This window comes from Triturus cristatus, chromosome 1_1 (genome assembly GCF_964204655.1).
Source record: "Triturus cristatus chromosome 1_1, aTriCri1.1, whole genome shotgun sequence".
NCBI lineage: Eukaryota > Metazoa > Chordata > Amphibia > Caudata > Salamandridae > Triturus > Triturus cristatus.
This window is the reverse complement of record NC_140579.1, coordinates 374,217,288-374,237,472: the sequence shown is the minus strand read 5'-3', so window position 1 is coordinate 374,237,472 and position 20,185 is coordinate 374,217,288.

The following is a 20,185-nucleotide window of genomic DNA, read 5'->3' as shown; positions in this document are numbered from 1 at the left end:
TGAACAGAATTACGAAAAATAAATGAAAGTGAGATGAGAAAGGGATTACAAACAAACTTTAAAGAGAGTGCAAATCCTTTACAAATGAACAGTACCTCTTCTTTATTAAGTATGTATTGGAAAAACCTCTTGATCTATGATATCAGTGATAGAGGAGCTGTTTACAAAAAACATAGCAATTCTACATGGTCATTGAGGCCCCCCGGGGTTAGGGTGCCAAGTTGTTTTATCCAAGCAGTTTCTTTTCGTGCTAGGGTTGTGTTAAAGTCAATGCCTGGCATGGATTGTATCTTTTCTAACACTGTGAAACGTAATTGTGGTATTGTGTGCGAGGTGTTTACCCAGTGTGTTGCTAAGCTTGACTTGAAATTTTTATTGCGTATAGTGCTTTTGTGTTCCAATATTCTTGTTTTTATTTTCCTGGAGGTTCTTCCTACGTACACTAATCCACAAGGGCATCGAATTGCGTAAATGACGCCTTCAGTGTTACAATCCGAGGAATGTCTTAAAGTGATTTTTTGTCCTGATTGTGGGTGTGAGAATAAGTTGCCCATGATGACATTACCACATTGGCCACATTTGTGGCATTTTTGCATTCCTTTATGGGTTTGTTTTTTGGTTGAATCTTTTGGTTTTAATAATTCTCGAATGTTCTTGGATCGAGTGTGGGCGAACAAGGGAGGGCCTTTATACAAGTCCTTGAAATCCGTTTCCTGGGAGATGATTTCCCAACGTTTGTGAATGATTTTCTTTATTTGAGAGGTTTGTGCTGAGTATTTTAAGACAAACACTTCGCGTTGTTTGGTCTGTTTCTGTGAGGGTTGGAGAAGTTCCTCTCGTTTTTTGAGTGTCACTGTCTTTTGGGCTTGTGAAAGCACTTCTTCCGTATATCCACGTTCCATGTATCTCATTTTTTGCTCATCTATTAGTTTGGTGCATTGTGTTTCATCTGAGGTTATCCTCTTGATCCTTATGAATTGAGACACCGGAAGATGTTTTTTCAAGGAATATGGATGTGCGCTAAAGAAATGTAGCGCATTGTTGACATCTGTCGGTTTCTTGTATACTCTTGTTTGAAGCCCTGTTGATGTTTTGAAAATTTCAATGTCTAAGAAATGTATTTCACTTGTTTGGATTTCTGAGGTGAACTGAATGCGTGGATTGTGTTGGTTCAATTCTTGAATGCAATCTTTTAACACTGAAGAATGTGTTGGTGTTCAAAATGTGCCATGAAGGTATTGGCATACGACGGTGCCCCGGGAAATCCCATTGACGTTCCTGTTTTTTGCAAGTAATGATGTTTTTTCCAGCTGAAATAGCTGTGATAGAGTGAAAAGTGTAAAAGTTCCAATAGGAACACACTCATGTCCTGTTCTAACGTAGATTCCAAAAGTCGCCATTCCACCGCTTCGAGACCTTCGTTGTGAGCTATGGATGTGTATAAGGCTACCACATCTATTGTGCATAGGATAATGTCCTCTTCATTTTGGTATTTTACGGTCTCCAGTTTCAGTAGACAGTCAGTTGTGTCCTTAACGTAGGTTTCCCATGATTGAACTAGTGGTTGTAGGTGAAAATCCAGGAACTGTCCGATAGGTTTGTGTAAAGATCCACACCCTGCCACAATAGGGCGAAAAGGTGGTTTAGACGCATTCTTATGTATCTTAGGTAACATGTATATGTGAGGTATTTTAGGTGTTTCAACCAGTAAGAACTTTCTGGTATTCTCTGTGATCAAGCTGTTCTCCATAGCTTTTGTTAGAAGTGTACCTAAGAGATCTTTGAATTGTTTAGTGGGGTCACTGTCCAGTTGTATGTATGTGTCTCCATCGTGTACATGTGTGTTCACACTTTCTTCATAAAAGTCTGTGTCCAAAACAACTATAGCTCCCCCTTTGTCTGCTGGTTGGATGGTTATTTCTGTGTTTTGTTTTAATGCGTTCAGGGTTCTGAGTTCCTTTTTAGATAGATTACTGTGTCTCGGCTTGACGTATTTAATCTGTTGCAGATCTTTTTTTACCAATAGTTCAAAACTGTCCAAAGTTTTGTGTGAAAATGGAGGCATGAATTTACTCTTTGGTCGAAAGCGTTCTGTGGGCCTCTCCTCTAGAGTATTATGAGAAAAGAACCACCTCAGTCTCAGCTTGCGCATGAACTTGAATAATGATATTTCAGTCTCCAGTGGGTTGGACGTGTATGTGGGCACAAAGGACATGCCTTTGTTAAGTACTCGCAGTTCTTCTGTATTCAAACTTTTTTTTTAGATGTTTCTCACGAGGGAGTTGGCTTTTTCGGGTTCCTCTGTGGTCTGCCTGTTTCTACTGTTCTTTTTGTTTTGTCCCCTCCGGATGCGGTGTCTGGTTGTTGGATGTTCCTGTCTGGAGGTAGATTGGATGACTGTCCCTCGGCTAAAAAAGACGGTTTTACCCCTGAGGTTGATGCTGTTTCCATGTTTGATTTATCCATCTGGGTGCTTTGTTTGGCCGGTGGTCTTCGTGTGGAGAGTTCTTGGTCTTCTACTACACTCTCTTCGGAGGAAGTGTGGTCTGGTTTCCGGAAGAACCGTTTTTGTGCATAGGTTTCAGCCCATGTATACACCTCGTCTAATTTATAGTCGATAGTGTCTCGTCTAAATTTCCGAATCTTGCGTTCATGGACTTCTCTGGCGTAATTGTCCAATCTCCCATTGATTTCTTCCAGAACTTTAGACCAATTTTCTTGCTCCATTTTCTCTTGTAAGTCATCCTTGAGTTGGTTGATGTCTTGCGTGAGTTCTATAAGTATGGTTGATAATTCTTCAATGATGAGTAAGATGAGATCTAAGGAACATTTATTCAAAATGGCATACCATCTTGCCATGAAAGTTTTATTAAATTCGTGTAACACGATAATTCTGTTTTTTAGCTCATTTAATCTCTCCCGGCGTTTCATTGTACTTACATTTGATTCCCGACAGCGTATTTTTTTACGAACGTGTGGAACGTTACCACCACTTAGGTAAGATTTAAGACACTCGGGTGTTTGTTAAAGGATAACACAGGTCATATGACCTTAGAGAGATCACATCTCATAGTTAACATTTCTGCTTCACAGATAGACACTTCTTGTGAAAGCGACGTATCCTTCAGTGATCGTTTTTCACCATAGACCCCGCTGTAAGTACATTACTCAGCGAAACCATGCACAGAATCACTAGGCACACCAGTCCTTAGCAGCACTTTCTCTTGTTTCTGTATCACACCCACTTTTGGCATTAATCGCGTTCTAATACGCGCATACTTTTGGCACGTTTGGGCAACTTTTCTACAACTAGAGCTCTTATGTTACTATCTCCTTCCTTAAATACCACGTACTTTTCAACAGTCTGCTTTCACGAATCTTTTCAGGAGTGCAAATCCTATTTTACAGTATGTTGTAACTTCTTTTACTTAGTCAATCAGACTTTCTGTTTTGTTGTAGCTTGCAGAATGGTGGACCTTGTTGAAAATTGACTTCTTCTCTACAATGCGTACCCCCTGAAGAAGGGTTTCGTTAACCCGAAATGCATTGGGAACTTTCATTGTAAAACAAAAAGAATAATATTTATGTTGCTTCTAGAGTCAGAAATTTACATGGATTGAACATGTCTATGATTCTTCATATTCTTATGATTTTTGCACAACAGTTGTTTGTATTCACGATGTTCTGACTATTATATGTTCTAACAAGTTGGCACATGTAAAAATATTCACGTATTTTCGATGTTTAAATATTCAGAAGAATATTAAAATAATGATATAGACTTTTATAGTCTTGTGTAGTGCGTCATGCAGATTTGGGTCACTCCACTCCTCTACTTTAGTTCTTTAAGATCTGCCACTCGAACCCAAAGCAGTTTATGCTTAATTGTGCTACCTTTGGAATCATGGTAGTCATTCTAAGACCAAAAATGTAGATTGTCGTTGTAAGATTGAACACAATAAAAGGAGTCACTCACTATAAGAGTAGTGACCCGGGGATCAGCAAACTCCAGTGCAAGCACCAGAGCACGGAGCTCCGCCAACTGCGCGGTACAATCACCCAATGACTGCGTATGCACGACATCGGACTGGAATTCACCATTTACGAAAGTACCGACCACAATTGCGCAAGCCGCTGAATAGGCATGCTTTGATCCAGTTGCGGGTTGCGCAGAACCGTCAGTGTATATGACACAATGGTAATCCTCGAGCGGGCGCAAGGACAGAGGAGCCGGATGAACGAATTCATACTGCAAAAACTCCTGAGTCTGAAGTGCCGCATCAAAGATAAAAGTGACGTCCGGCGAGGTCAAGGAAGTGGCCCATTGTATCCACCTTGGATGCAAAGCTTTAGAATTCGGTACACTTTCCTTTGTCACCGCCTCAAGGGCAGGATAGGGTGTTACCACTAACATGCGTTTTCCCTGCGACAGCGCTCGTTCTTTCAGAATCGCTATCTGCACTGCTGTCAGAACTTTCTCGACAGCGGAAAAACGCAGTTAAGCTGAAGTGTACAAGTGAGATTTGTAAGCAATGGGGACGGTGTCGCCCTCATTGAACGTTAAGTATGTGAAACCAACTGCGCCGGGCACTATTCTTATGACCAGGTTAGTGTGGTTATCACGCGTCAGTAAGTATTTAGAAGCAAGAAGATCAGCTTGCAATAACTGCAATATAGCTGAATGCTCTGGCAGCCAACAAGATTTGGAAAAGGTAGGTTGTACCAAGGCATAAAGCAGCTTGATACGCTGGGCATAATCCGGGATGTAAGTTCGACCGAAATTCAGAAAATCCAGCAAAGATTGTAATTTTTTCAGCGAAGTAGGAGCACGGAGGCATGCGCACTTCTCTAGAAAGTACGGAGCCAATCCTTGACCTTCATTGTTGAGTTCGTACCCCAAGAACAACACTGTATATTCCGCAATGTGTGACTTCGCAAAGTTGAATTTGTAACCGAAGTCTGCAAACAAAACAATAATGCGATCAACGCGACAGAGATGCGGGTCCAACTCGTCATCTGTGAGATAAATGTCATCCACATACGAGTACGCATCAGGGTCTATACACTCCAAGAGGGAGACCATGCGAGCGGCAAAGACTCCCGGGCTGTTCTTATAGCCCATTGGTAATCTTTTGAATTGTTTTTGTTTGCCACCAGGGGTGAACGCCGTCCACTCACTACTAAGAGAGGACAGGTTATGGCTGTAAAAGCCATTGGAAATGTCAAGTGTGGTTTTAAACCTTTTTCTCATGAGACTATCGACGAGAGCCCAACTGTGGGTGTTCTGTACTGCACAGGTCCGGCAATGAGAGTTTAAGTGCCGGTAATCCAAAACTAGGCGGTACGACCCGTCAGGCTTCGTCACAGTGAACAAGGGATTATTCATAGGTGACACACATGTTTCGATAACTCCTTGATATTCCAATTGTTCAAGGATCGACGCGACGTCTAGCTTCGCGACGCATGGGGTATTGGGGTTGAGGTTGGGGCGTAGTCCGCAACGGAATCTCATGGCCGGGAGACATTTTATCCCAGCCAACCTGATTTCGATATAACGCAGGTGCTTGCACCTGAGCCCATTCCCCGGCGTACTTTTTAGCTAGGACCTTAGGCACTGTGTGCGCAAAGGACGGGGAGGATTACCTCCTCCCCTCTAGGAGCATCTAAAACGAAAGCCGGGGGCCAATCTGCCTCCGCCAACAAAATATCATAGGTAGTGGTCAGATTATCCCCAAAAAAACCTTGAATTGTACGTTGTATGTCACCTTCAATTTGAATGACTATATTATACAGTCTATCAGGGGGAGACACCCGAGTGTCAGCAGTTTCAATATTCACAAATATATCAGTTGCTGTCGCCACCAGATATGGACGCAGTGCTTGTCGCACTACTGTAATTTCCGCAGCGCTGTCTAGCAGCGTCAGCGCCCATGTCAGGTTCTGAAGCTGCGTCGGTACCATCTGAGGCATACCTCGCTGTCAGTGCAGCAACTTTCTTCTTCTGAAATGGGGGTCGTTGACGTGCAAAGTCCTCTTGCTTGCCTTTGCCGACAGTCTGTCGGGGTTGCTCACGTGCTTGCGGTGCATGCCGACTTTTGGCACCGCCTCCGCCACCGGACTGTGAAGCCGATGTTTCCTGTGAAGAACGAGGAGAACGTTGTTCAGAAACCTGAAATCGACAGGTCACTTAATAGTAGCACGATCACGCAGATCATAAGTGCGTTCACTACCTGACTGTACTGGAGAGGCAGGACGAGACCCATGTTTCTGTTGTTGCTTCTCCTGTTTTTTCGCCCGCTGACTTTGTTTTGGAAAATTAGGGCGTTCGTCCTTACCAGACGAGTTTGCCTTTGTCTGCTGTATTAAATCAGGATTCTTCACAGTTGGTTTAACACCTAAGGCGCTACGACCAACTTATTTATAGGCGTTCGCGATAATTTTCGCGAATTCCCTCGGCTTGTCGTCTTCGTTCACTGCGTCTAATTTATTAAGCACCTGGAATTGCATAGCATCTCCTTTGAGGTTGCCCAGTATAATGGTAGCAACCACATCGAACACACCGACAAGCCTCATTCCCAATTCAACAGCAGCCTCCGCACCATGATTCTCCTGAACACGTTTTATAACGGAGGGCAGTACCGACAGAGACGGAGTGCCAAAGCACTTCGAGTATGTCGCTGCAAAGACCTTACCCCAGTTCTCACAACTGGGACTAAGTCTTTCGGCAAAGTGATGGTAAGGATCCTGTGTTTCTCCACAGGAGTCGTATGCGGATAAACCGCTTCTATCTGGTCAAATTTCTCAGCAAGCCAATAAGGGAAATCGTCCCTATTTTGGGGTCGCTTGCCCACAACCGAATTAACCATAACAGGACTAATAACCACCGCGTGGTGGTCCGTCTGTTGTCCCGCAACAGCAGTAGCAACCACCTGCACGTTGCGTGACACGTACTGCACTAAAGCCCCATGTAGGGTAATAAGGGCAGTGTGCAGTACACGCAACTCGGCCACCGTCACCTGTAGGTAGCGGGGATGAGGCGTATATCCGGCCAGTACCGGCCATGTGACCCCTGCAATCGACAAAGGGCCCATTCTCGCCGGTACAACCGCATGGGGACGGGCGCCACTAAACCAAATGCTATGCTGCCAGGCAGAAATAGGAATTTCCTGAGTCCTATATGGCGTATAGTTGGCTGGTAGCTGCATGGCAGTATAGGTGTGGAACGTATCATCGTCTTCACTCACCGCCGGCAAAGTAACCCAAGAGTAGAACAACTCAAACGGAAACAACGCATCGGCACTTACCACAAAAATCACAGCCATACCATCGTCCGGCACCCCATACTGCGCCAGAAGACGTTTCAGGGGTGCCCGGCTATGTGCCGGAATATCGACCGCCATTAGGACACGAACAGTAAATCTACAGTATATTAGTAGCACTAGGGTTCAGATTAAATAACCTTTTTATTGATCAAGCTTGTAGGAACCTATATAGTCGAAACACAGGTAGGTTAAACCGTCACTCCCGTTATCCGGAAACCAGAGTGAGGGTGTTGTGGACTAATACAAGCACTACTAAGGCGTCTCAAATCAATAGACCAAACGTTAGGTGCGCCATGTTGCACGGATTCTGCTTATGCGCAGAACTATGCGCTGGAACCCAGGCCCTCAGTGAATTGCGGTGTACCAAAAACTCACCTCAGAACCCAGAACCCCTTATCCGGCCAGCATCAGTGTCCCAATCGTTATCCGAGGTTTAGCTCGGCGGTCCCAATGTATAGACAACCCAGAACAAGCGACTTAGTATATTTCTCAGGAATGGTGGGAATCAGAAATACCTTTTCGGAATTATTCTCGTACCAGTCCACAACAGAATAAACAGAGACACGGTAAAAGTTTAAAGAGTTTATTTTATAAACCTCGTGTCCTAAGATGCAGCAGTTTGGCTAACATTAGCAGACAAACGATTAAAATCAAAATCATCAGCATAGTTACAATACCATAGACAATGAAAGGAGCAATCATACTAAAATGACAGTGGATCTAAGCCACCTTCCTTTCTCTAACACACTAATAGTATTATTAGACTAATAAAAGGTCTCTAGGCTTGAATGGGGAACCCCATACCGTAAAGATCAGCTCAGAGAGTTCACATCACAGGATCAGCTATGCTCTGCTCCTAGGAACGCTCTTCTTCCGAATGTGTTGAAAACATGTAACACTGCAATATTAAAAGCACTCGATTTTCAGGTATTTGCAGCTGCGTGCGTGTTATGGCTAAACTAGTGGGCCGATCAACCTGAACTCAACAACATGCACCGTCTAGCGACCCAGACTGTTTCTTTTACACTGTGTACAGACCAAGGTCGCTGCTCACTGTTTGGGATGTTAACAACAGACAGTTCTCATGTGAAGCAAAGTCGAGTAAGCATTTCTCAATTTAATAACATGTGACTACAGTGTCGTGTGCAAAAGCATCAAAAGCGGCAAGATGGCTTTCTAACATCTAACGCGGTTATGCTAACTTAGCATTGTACATATGTAGATAACGATCTTACCTACAGTATGATCCAAATAAACAACTGGATGAGTGGAAACAAGTTACAACTGAATGGCAGCAAGACTGAGATCATCTTGTTTGGTGGAGCAGAGGAATTCTGGGCGCAAGACTGGTGGCCTTCGGAATTAGGCACATGTCCCTCCCCTTAGTCAGCAGTATGTAACCTGGGAATTACCATCGACAGTTCACTGTCCATGAAAACCCACGTTAACCAGGTTCTTGGTGTCTGCTATGGGATCATGCGCAATCCCCGCAAAATCTTTAAGTGGATACCCATTGAAGCTAGGGAACCTTTGGTGCAGGGTCTTGTTATTAGCCGACTTGATTATGGGAACGCCTTGTTCACGGCACTTAATGAGGACCTCCTTTCCAAGCTTTAGATTCTTCAAAACACCGCAGCCAGACTTATCCTTAATCTCCCTTCTAGATCCCCCTCTGCCCCAAACCTTAAAACTCTCCACTGGCTCCCAGTACGACAAAGAGGCCATTTCAAAATCTTAAGTCTCACACACAAGACAATGTATGACACAGGCCCAAACTACCTTGCAAGAAAACTTAAATGGTACATACCAGGAAGACCTTTAAGGTCCGGCACCAAATCATACCTTGTTCAGCCTCGCATTCGAACCTCTCGTAATGGTGGCCGTTCATTCTCTTATCTTGCGCCCACGCTATGGAATAAACTACCATTACACCTCTCGTCCATAGTCAATCATAGATGTTTTCGCAGAAAGCTGAAAACCTGGCTTTTCCCTCAGTAAGCTTGCCTTTAGTTTTCTTGTTGTTGTCCGTATTGCTGTTTCTTTGTTGCAAGCGCCATGCTACCTTCCGGTGAGATGTGTGCTCTACAAGAATATTTGACGTTGACATTGGCAGGCTGAATGTTGGATGAAAGACTGAATGGATGACAGAATGTATAGGTCAAATTGTGGCTATCAATGGGTGGAAGGAAGGATGTCAAGATGAAAAGGCAAGACAGCTCTTCTGGGAAGGGTCATGATGACTTGCTTCACTTGCTTGGTGCCATAAGAGTTTTGGTTCAAAGAGGGGGGTATTTTACTTTTCGGGCTACTCTCTTGGTTCCACCCATAGTTTGATTAATGAGTGCAAGAATTTATTGAGCCAAAAATATTGTGTGCTTCCAGTAAAAAGACTGCATGTATTGCAGTTTTTGGCTTGTGGCAAAGTTTTTACTCAATGTAGCAGGAGTGAGCTGGTTATGGTGGCAAGCCTATGATCATGGCTATGGGACTGGCTTGTTTATTATGAAGTGTTATTATGAAGGCGCTAGCCTAAGTTGCTTATTGTGAAAATCATATTCTACATTCAATAAGCATTTAAGCATGGATTATTAATACTCTGTATTAAAGCCTACAGATAGGTATTTTGTTGCATGGAATCTCACAGGCTACCTTAGTGAGCAAGGATGTTGGTATTGTTTATCCTCTCTGAAGAACCATAAGTATAGTAGGTTTGCACTGTGAGATTCCTTGTTAAGCCCTATTAGGAGAGATCATATATTGCTTTGCCAACTGTACTTTTGTAGACAATTACATTTTACGACTGTATGCCTGATGACCATCTTGTGGGAAATCTTGCATGCAGGCCTGCGTTGGTGATGGTGACAAGTCAATGAAAAAAGCTATATGCTTGATTGGTGTGCAGGGAGATCTTGTGGCCAATGCCATAGGTCTGACATGTCTATAATATAAAGTTATGACAAAGGCAGTAGGCTTGGATACTTTATTGTGAAAAGCATATGGTAAAGCCTGTGGGCCTATAACAGTGGATTGCAGTCACATTACCTTAGTGGCAGTGGAAAGGTATTTAGCTACATGCAATATCACAGATTACAATCATAGGCATGGGTTTTGGTGGAGGTCATCCAATGTGACAAACCCTCAGAGTAGAATTCACTGTGATTATTCTTGTTAGGCCCTTTTGAGAGCAGTTGAATTTTTTTTTGCCAACTGTAGTTTGTGCATATTTGTAATTTTATGCATGTATGCCTGTTAAATACAATACCATCTTCTGCACACATCAGTGGACCTGGGTTGTATATAGCGATGAAGCCATTGGTAAACAGTAGAGTCCTGGGAAAAGTTGTCAGGTTCCTTAGGTCAGATGTGTTTATAACTAAAAGGACTTGATAATGGTGAAAGGTATGTGTTGAGGGTAAACAGCTTTTAAACAGGGATTGTTATTACACTGTGCTAAAGTCATTTTGTTACATGGAATTTTGCAAATTACTATGGTAGGCAAGGGTTATGGTGCTGGTGACTCACCTGAGGAAACCATGGGTGGGGGATTGAAGATTTGCACTATGGTAATCATTATTAGTAGGGATTTGACAACTGAATTTTTACATATCAGTAATTTTATTATGGTATATCTGATGGTTGCCTTGGGGGAAGGCTTATGGTTCACTGTAGGTCTGAATTGGTTATTGTGAGAAGCCAATGATAAAGGTTATAGGTTTAGGGTAGATTGTTCTTACTCTGTATTAAAGCTAACAGCTAATTATTCTGTTACAAGGAATCTCACAGCATAGCATGGTGGGCAAATATGTTTGTGCTGGTTACCCCCATGACAAACTGTGAGCATGGACAATTTGTACAGTCAGAATCCATGTTTGTCCCTTTTAGGAGAAGTAGTATTTGACTTTTCCAACTGTAATTTATTATACTATGTAATGTTATGACTGTATGCCTGATGATTGCCTTTTGCAAAAGCACATGCCTCAGTTGATCATGGTGATGATAAGCCATGCATAGCAGCTATAGGACTCATTGTTTCAGTAGGAAAATATTATTCCATAAGTTTGATATGTGTCTTATGAAAGTTTTTGATAAACACATTAAGCGTGACATATTGATTGTGAAAACAGTATTTTAAAAACAACGCTCATTTTAGGGTGGATTATTATTTTTCTGTATAAAAAAAGAACTAAAGATAGGTATTTTGGTTCAGAAAATGTCAAACTACCTTTGAAGGGAATGCTGGTTACTTCCTCTGGCAATCTCTAGGAGAAGAAGGTTTGCACTGTATTATTCTTACAATTTAACTCTTTTTAGACGTCTGCCAGGATCTCGTAATAAAAAAAATATAATAAATTACATACATCCTTATGTATAAATGTATATGCATATAAATTCACAAAGGGCATTTATCCCCGCTATGTTCTGCCACTGGTCTGTCTGAGTGTCATTTGTACTCTGCTTCCATCCTAGACAGCAACCTGCATGGGAAATGGTTCCGTCTGTATCAGTCACTGACTTTTGTTGCCCTGTGTATGATGGCATTTTTTGGTCACGTGTGTACATGCACCTGAAGATGAGTTTGTCTCAGTATCAGGGTTGATTGGTCAATCTTTTATTTTCTAATTGTTTCCTTTCGTAGTTCCCCTTTAATGTATTTACTTCACCTCTTTTTATTTCAATATTTCTTAAGATTACATTACAGCTCTACAGGCAGTGCTAAGGGGTATCTTGATTGCCTCTCAATTTCATTTGCAGCGCGTTCCATGCCATGTTGCCTCTTCCCCTAAACCAGAAGATCAATATGGAATACTTTTGTCCATAATGTATCATTGGTTTACCATTCCAAGATGGCCAACATGGTTCTAAATATGGCGGCTCGGTTTGAACTTTAAAACAATGATAGTCTATTTACAAAACCTTTGCAACAAAGACACCAACGTTAATGCTTAGTTTTGTTACTGCAAAGATATGCCCACCTCGTTTAGAAGGCAGCATGTTTTCTTTTTGTTTTCCACTTGCACTCTTTTATTTTATAATGCATATATTGTAGAGTTTGTCTGTTTTTTTTATTGTAGTTGTGTCATAGGGTGAATGGAAGCACCACGTAAGCCAGTGAATAACAGCTACACAAGTGCACAGATAAACAACAGGGTAGGTATATGATGACTTAATGACTGTCTACTCATCAGTGACACTTTTGTCATAAGCCAGCCCTATTGACATTGTCAATTCTTGTTTTGAAAATATTTTGATGCCAGAGGCAAAGTTCTTGTTTCAAATTTTAGAAAGACCTGGAGAACAATTGCACATCAAATAAAATTCATTGAGTCTTTTTTGGAATGTTTTTCCTTTTTTTCATTGGTGGCATGTGTCTGTATTTTAAAGTTGATCCTAGTCAACAGATACCCACAACTGTGAAAATAGTAAAAGCCAAAGATAAGGCTTACTGCTGCATTGCGGAAGCACTGGCATTCAATGCTTTACCAAATACCTATTTTGAACTGAAAAGATGGTAACATTTTGTGCAACTACACCTGAAGACAACAACAGCACAATTCGAAGCAGGCATAGTTTAAACCAATATTTATTAACATTATCAATTTGCGTTGTAAACTCCTGCTAGAGTTCCAAACAAATTGTAATGTTTCTACCTATTTAGCATTTTCTCATGGACACTTGCAAGGACGGACTGGGAATAAAAAGCAGCCTTGGCAAAAGTGCTTATTCCGGCCTCCGGCCTTTCTTCTTACCACTCTCCCCCCCCCCCCCTGTTCCAACCACCCATTCTATCTCTCTCCTCTCCCTTCTCTCAGTCCAATCTCTCACTCTCTCCACATACCTCTCTCCTCACCCCCTCTCTCTCTGTCGCCTGCCCTGTGCCAGCTCCAATTAACCTCAGAGTTCTGGAACATGGCAGAGGCACCAGCAGCAGCCTGGGCTTTCAAAACCGGCCTCCAAGACCCCCAGCCCACAGGGGAAATGACTGATGGAATAACAAGCCAGTCTGTCCCTGGACACAAAGCAAGTTGTGTAACAAGCGTAAACCATGGGAAAAAAGTGAATAGATTTCAATACTATGAACATGATTGCCATTTTGGAAGCATTCAGTTATAGGTCACTAGCACTAAACCAGTCAAAGACGTAATGAATGCCATCTGTTTCTGCTTTAAGTTTTCTCCCAGCAAAGCTATTCCTTGGAAGATCTGGGCATGGTCAGCATAGCAATGAATTTGTATGTTGTAAGAAAGTTATTTATTAGTATTGAACAGTAGGAACCTAGAAATAAACCACAAACCCAATAAAAGGTTCAGTAAAGGTCTCAATAAATGATTGCCTTGCTCAACCCTTGATAGATGGTAATGAGCAGGCAGGCTTAACTGAGGAACAGGTGTGTAAATCATTTAAAAACAGTAATATATCAAATAAGTAAGGCACAATATATAATAAAACTCCGAATCCAATTTATAAAGAGACGTTATATTTTTATGAACAAATAAACATAAAAATGACAAAATCAAAATGTAGGAAACCAGAGATATGAATGTTTCAAGCTTAAAAATAAAACTAGCGCTTTGAAGAAAATAGCACTGACAAGGTTAAAAAAGGTAATCCTGGACCGGGACAAAGTCAAGAGTTCTTTACACTTACTTCCAAAAGTGTTTATTGATACAGGAAAGTGGTCCACAGCACCAGCCATGGGTTCAGATGATATGGTTTGCCTCTTGGGGTCTGGGACTACAACTCCCACAATGCACTGGGTCAGCTTATGGAGCTTTTTACAAAAGTTTCTCCAAACTTCTAGGTCTTCTGCCAGAAGGGGATTGAGGATTCAAAGTGTACGCTACACCAATCCAGGGGAATGGAAACTCTGGGATGGCCCTTGGGGTGTTGGGACTGCAATTCCCACAATGCACCTGGTCAAATCCTTAAAAGTCTACTGGAAGCACTCCAAGCTGGGAGCCTCTTGGTGGAGAGGATGCAGGTGGGCTCTGGTAACCTGGAATTTTCAGGGAGTCCACTCCTTAACCCTTGTGAATCTAGGCAAAGTCCTTAGGGCTGTAGTACCAGATTGTGCAACAGATGCAGTCCTAAAGAGTACAGTCCTTTGGGTGCAGATCAAGGTTCCAGCAGGGTGGCATTTCTTCTCCTTGTTGTTTCAGGCAGTATATCTGAGTTGTTTGGCAACTCTTCCATACTTATGATGTGTTGCTGGGCATCAAGCATGGGGGGGGCCCTGACCAATTGGATGCAGAGTTCCCACCCAGGTGTATGACCACTTTCTCCCAAATGTGGAGTATTCTTGTCCCAGAAAGCACTATTCTTTCAAAATCCAACATGGAGAAATACTCTTATTGGGTGTTTGACCAGGCATAGCCAACCCACTGGTGTGGCTAAGATTCCCTAACACTCTCCTTCCATCCATCTCCCTAATCTAATAACAGGGGCTCCTGTGTGGCTGGGATTTCAAATTAGCAGGATGTAGGGGTGCTGTCCTAAAGTGTCATTCTCCCTTTGAAGACCAGCATTGGCCGCCCCTCCCTCATCCTGCCTTTCTCTTCTGCAGCTGCAGTTCTCCACCTATGGGAAATCCATTGTTTCTCTAGCAGGCCATTTCACACTTCGTTCCAACAGCTTATCTCAACCTGACAGAGGCTAGTCAATCAGGAAAGGGCAGCTGCATGGCTGGATTTTGGCTTACAGAAAAGAAAGTTTAATAACTTTTTTTCTGTGATAGTTATTATAAATCTAATGGTGGCAAGTTTTTGGATTTATCATAACTTATCATTTTAAGTCCTTGAATGGCATTGTTTACCTCACTCCTGTTAAAATGTACACTTAAATAAAATATTCCAATGTTAACCTATGAAGCATAGTTATCTAAAATGGGGAAAAACACATTTAACAGTTTTTCCTCACCAGCATCTATAAAACATATTTTATAATGTCCCTTGTTAGACTTTGCATCTTTTGGCGTGTTACCCCTGAGTTTATGCTTTCTGTCCTCCCGGTTTTGACTCTGTTTTTGCTGACGTAGTGTTTCTGTGCACTTTTCTCACTGCTGATCAGTGATAAAGTGCAAGTGCTCCTCTGATAAATTGTGTTATGGATTGGTGTTACCATGATTGGATATTTGATTTACTTGTTAGTCCCCAGTAAAGTGCACTGAGTGTGCCAGGGCATGTAAATCAAATGCTAATAGCAGGCCTGCAGCACTGCTTGAGCCACCCATGTGAGTAGCCCTGAAAAGGTAACTCAGACCTGCTATTGCAGAGTCTGCGCACAGTTTGTAACTGCCATGTCGACTTGGCCAGTGCACATACTTGCCAGTCCCTAACCTTCCCTTTTCTTACATGCCAGCCACCCCGAAGGTAGGCCCTAGGTACCCCTGTGGGCAGAGTTCAGTGTATGTGAAAAGTAGGACATGCCCTGGTGTGTGTGGCATATCCTGATAGTGAATTACAGCCAATTTCGTTTTTCACTATTGGAAGGCTACCTATTCCCCATAGGTCAGAATGGGGAGTTTGTTTATAACGTCTTATAAACATAACTGGCCCGGGGAATTAGGTAGGGAAATAAAGTTTAGTATGCCTGCACTCAGAATCTAAAGATGCATCTTTTAGTGAAGGGGATTTTTACATTCTGTGTTTGAAAATAGCACTTTTAGAAAGTAGGTATTTTCTTAGTCATCCTGTGTGCCTCTGCTGGAATGTGGATTGCCTGTCTGGGTTTTGGATGACAGAAGGCTGGGGAGCAGGAGTGGTTCCTGGTAGTCTAGGTTGGTCAGGAAAGGTCTGAATAGACCTAGGCTGCAATTAGGGAAGAGGAAGGAGATTTCCTTGCACCTCAAAGGGCTTGGTCTGCTTCTGCCAATGCCATCTCCACCTCCTGCCAGGAAGTCACACCAGAGAAGGCAGAACTGGTTCTGGCTGGGCACAACCCTCTCTGCCTAAGAGATCAAAGGATTTTGGGATATAAATATTGGGGCCCAGACCCCTGAACTTTAGAACTCTTTTGGACAAAGAAGACTGCCAAGAAGAAGAGCTGGAGAAGCTGTGAGGAGGAACTACCACTTTGCTGTGTGCTTTGCTGTGTTGGCCTGCAGTGGCTGTTTCTGCCTTGGGCAGTGAAAGGACTGGACTTTCTGCAATCTACTTTTGTGAGTTTCTCCAAGGGCTTGAGGTAGAGCTTGCCCCCTGTTCAAGAAGTCTCAGGAACAGCAAAGACTTCACGCTCTTCTGCCTTCAGCACTGGGTCTGTGTGTTTTGTGCTGCAACAGAAGAAAAAGCAACCCGACAATGTCGATGCCGCCGCTGCCGACTCCATGTCCTGAAGGCACCGCAGAGGGCACTGCTGCAACGCCGCACCGTGATCCTGGTCTCACCGACGTTGCCTGCTGACGCCGCCACCGAGCCGCTGCTCGCACCGCGACTTTTGAGCCTCCCATGCTGCACCGCCTTGCTTGACGACGACGCCCTGGTATCCCCAACGATGCCGCTCCATACCGAAATCTACGCCGCTGCTTGCATGGTGGTTCGAGGGCACCGCTCGTAAAGTTACACGATGCACCGCCCTCCTCCCGCACCCCAGCCTTGGCCTACCGACACCGGTGCCATCGACTCCAGTTCGTCAGCTGACAACAGTTCTTCAGCAACGACGACGCCGTTGCTTGCGCCGCGACCTGCCAGCACCAAGGCTTTCACTTCCCACCACAACCCTGGTCTCACCGATGACGCCATCTGATGCCGCCACCGAGCCACTGCTCCTACCGCGACCTGAGGGCACCGCTGCACTTCGCACCGCAGCCCCCGACGCCTGCAGATGCCAGCGCTCCTGACTAGTGTAACTCCCTCATCCTGACTAGGAAGAAGGGTCCCTATTTGGACAAAGGTGCAAGTCCTTGCCAACTAGAGACCCCCATTTCTAACATTGGTTGTCAGCGGTGAGGATAGGACTTGCGTTGCACTTGACTTCGACAGTGATTGGTGTGCACTACTACCATATCGCAGACCATTACATGCCACATACTGGTTCTTTTTGGTCTATTTTTGATCTTGCCAGTTGAACTTGCTACTTCATCATGCTGGAATCAAGAGCATCATCTGTTGCATCCCTGGAAGTTGCCTTTTAGGAGGATAGGTTGGAATCCTACAGTGTCAGGGAATTGAAAGCGATTTGCAAAAACCTAAAAGTCCAAGTCAGAGGCCTCACTAGGAAGGAGGAGCTACAAAAGGCGCTGAGGGCCTGGGTAGGAGCCAGACATGCCAGTGAGCAGTCTGGTGATCTCAGTGGAGAGGCGGAGGGGCCTGCTCCTTGGGGTGGATGTGCTTTTTTTGGGAGGGGGGAACCCCTCCAGGCCAGGCAGCAGTGGTCTGTTCCCAGAGGAGCTGGAGGACAGGCTTGAAGCAAGGAGAGTTGCAGTAAAACTGGGGAAGCTTAAGTTAGCAATGGAGGAGAAAAGGATGATGTTAGAGCTTGAGTTCAGGATAAAGTAGCTGGGTCAGAGGTATAGAGCCAGCTCAGATGGTGGCAGCAACCCATCAAGACAGACAGGATTGTGCACATCCCGAAGAATGTAGGCAAAGAATTCAAGAAGGGGGATGACCTACAAAGGTGGTTTCAGGGTTACGAGGCAGCAATACACATGAATGGGGTCCCTGAGAAGTGAGGAGTAGGATTGTGGCTCTGTTTCAAGAAGAAGCAAGGGGTACTTTAGTAGCTTTGGATAAGGGGTATAACCTTCAAGAAAGGGGGGTGACATACAAAGGTGGTTTCAGGGTTACAAGGCAGCAATCCACATGAATGGGGTCCCTGAGGAGAACTGGGGAGCAGTATTGTGGCCTCTGTTTCCAGAAAAAGCAAGGGATACTTTAGTAGCTTTAAATAAGGGGTATAACCTCACCGATGCTGACATGAAGGACGCCCTTCTTCCTAAGTATGGTCTCACTCTTGAAAAAAACACAGGGATCAGTTCCGGTCCAGTAAGAAGTCTAATGCCAACACTTGGTTGGAATGTGTAGATGTGTTCTGCAGGTCACTGGATGGCTGGGTGAAGGGCAGTAATGTGACAGATTTTCAGGTGCTCTCCAATTTGATTGCATGGGAGCACTTGTCTAGTCTATGTTTTGCAGATCTGCGCCAGCACCTAGTTGATAGTAAGCTGACTGACCCCAGGAAGCTTGCTATGGAGGCGGACCGCTGGGTGAGTACAGGGGTCCACAGGAAAGCATATGGGGGAGACTCAGCCAAATGTGGGCAGGGTACCCAGCAGAAAAATGGGGGGGACAAGGGTAAAACACAGGAGTTCTCTAAAGGGCCCCACATTAACTCCCAGGGGAAAGGTTCCCATCCCCCAGGAGATAAGAAACAAGGGGTCTTGTCAGGAAAGCCTGCTGAGACTGGCCCCTGCAAGTGTTTTGCATGTGACTAGGTGGTTCACATGAAGAGGACCCCAAGTGCCCTAAGGGGGCCCAGACACCCACTGGTGGGTAGTCCAAGTTGTTGGCTAGTGTAGAGCTTGGGGAGGAGGAGTACCCACAGGAGGGTGGGGACCCCACATAAATGACCCTTGTCTCACTAGGGGACAATGAGATTTTCCCAGGAAACCAGGTGCCCCCTAACACAAAGAAATATAGCACCTGGGTGACCATCATTGGGAAAAGGGTAGAGGCTCTCATAGATGCTGGAGCCAGTGTGACCTCAGTCCGGTGAGAAGCAGGTATTCCCAGGGGCATTCCACCAAGTAATTGCTGTGGACAATTCAGAGCACCAGTGTCTGGTGGCGCTGGTTCCTTTTGAGTGGGGGGGTCTCAGGTCCCTTGAGTGTGTTTGTTAGCCCTTCCATGCCTGTAGATTGTCTGCTAGGTAATGACCTGGAGCAGTCCTTATGGAAAGATGTTGAGCTCAGGTCTCACTTGGAGATGCTTGGGTTGCCAGAGTGGGCATGCCTCGACTGAAGCTATTGAGCTGGAACACTCAAATTTTCCGTCAGGGACCATGAAGGATTTTAACCCACTGACTGTGCAGGACACGCTGGATCTGTTAACAGGTGCTAAATCTGGTTCACCTTTGGATCCATGCCCACTGAAAATTATCAAACTGGCTCCTGTCCCTATTGCACTGTGTCTTACTTCCATTTTTAATGGTATGTACGAAGGCGGACAGTTTCCTAAAAAATGGAAGATGGCTTCCATACTACCTCTTTTAAAAAAGCCCAGCCTTGACCCTTATGATCCCAATAATTTTTGGCCAATCTCCCGCATTCCTCTTCCCGCGAAGATGGTAGAAAAGGCGATGAATAGACCACTCAGTGCCTTCCTGAAGAAAGCTCAAGTGTTGGACTCTTCCCAACACGGTTTCAGAGAAGGACATAGCACTGAGTCTGCCCTGATTAAAGCCACAGAGGAGATTAGATCAGCAGTGGACCAGGGAGGTAGGGCAGCCCTGATCTTGCTAGATCTTTCAGCCGCATTTGACACGGTCCATCATGGGATTTTGATGGACCGTCTAAGAGAATGCGGTGTAGAGGGTAAAGCTTGGGAGTTGCTTAATTCATTTCTCTCCGACAGAAGCCAGATAGTAGCATTGGGGAAATTTCAATCAAAACCTTTTTCATTACCATGCGGTGTCCCGCAGGGGTCGTCCCTGAGCCCGACTCTCTTCAATGAATATGTTTCAACCTTGGCACCAGTTATTAGTGCTTTCGGGTTTGGGATCACCTCGTACGCATACGATACGCAAATTGTGGTATCGCTACTACCGGGCAAAGAAACCGGAATGGACAGGCGCTTCCAGTCCTGTATGGAAGAAGTCGGATGATGGATGGCAGGCAACTGCCTGAGGTTGAACTCGGATAAAACCGAGGTGAA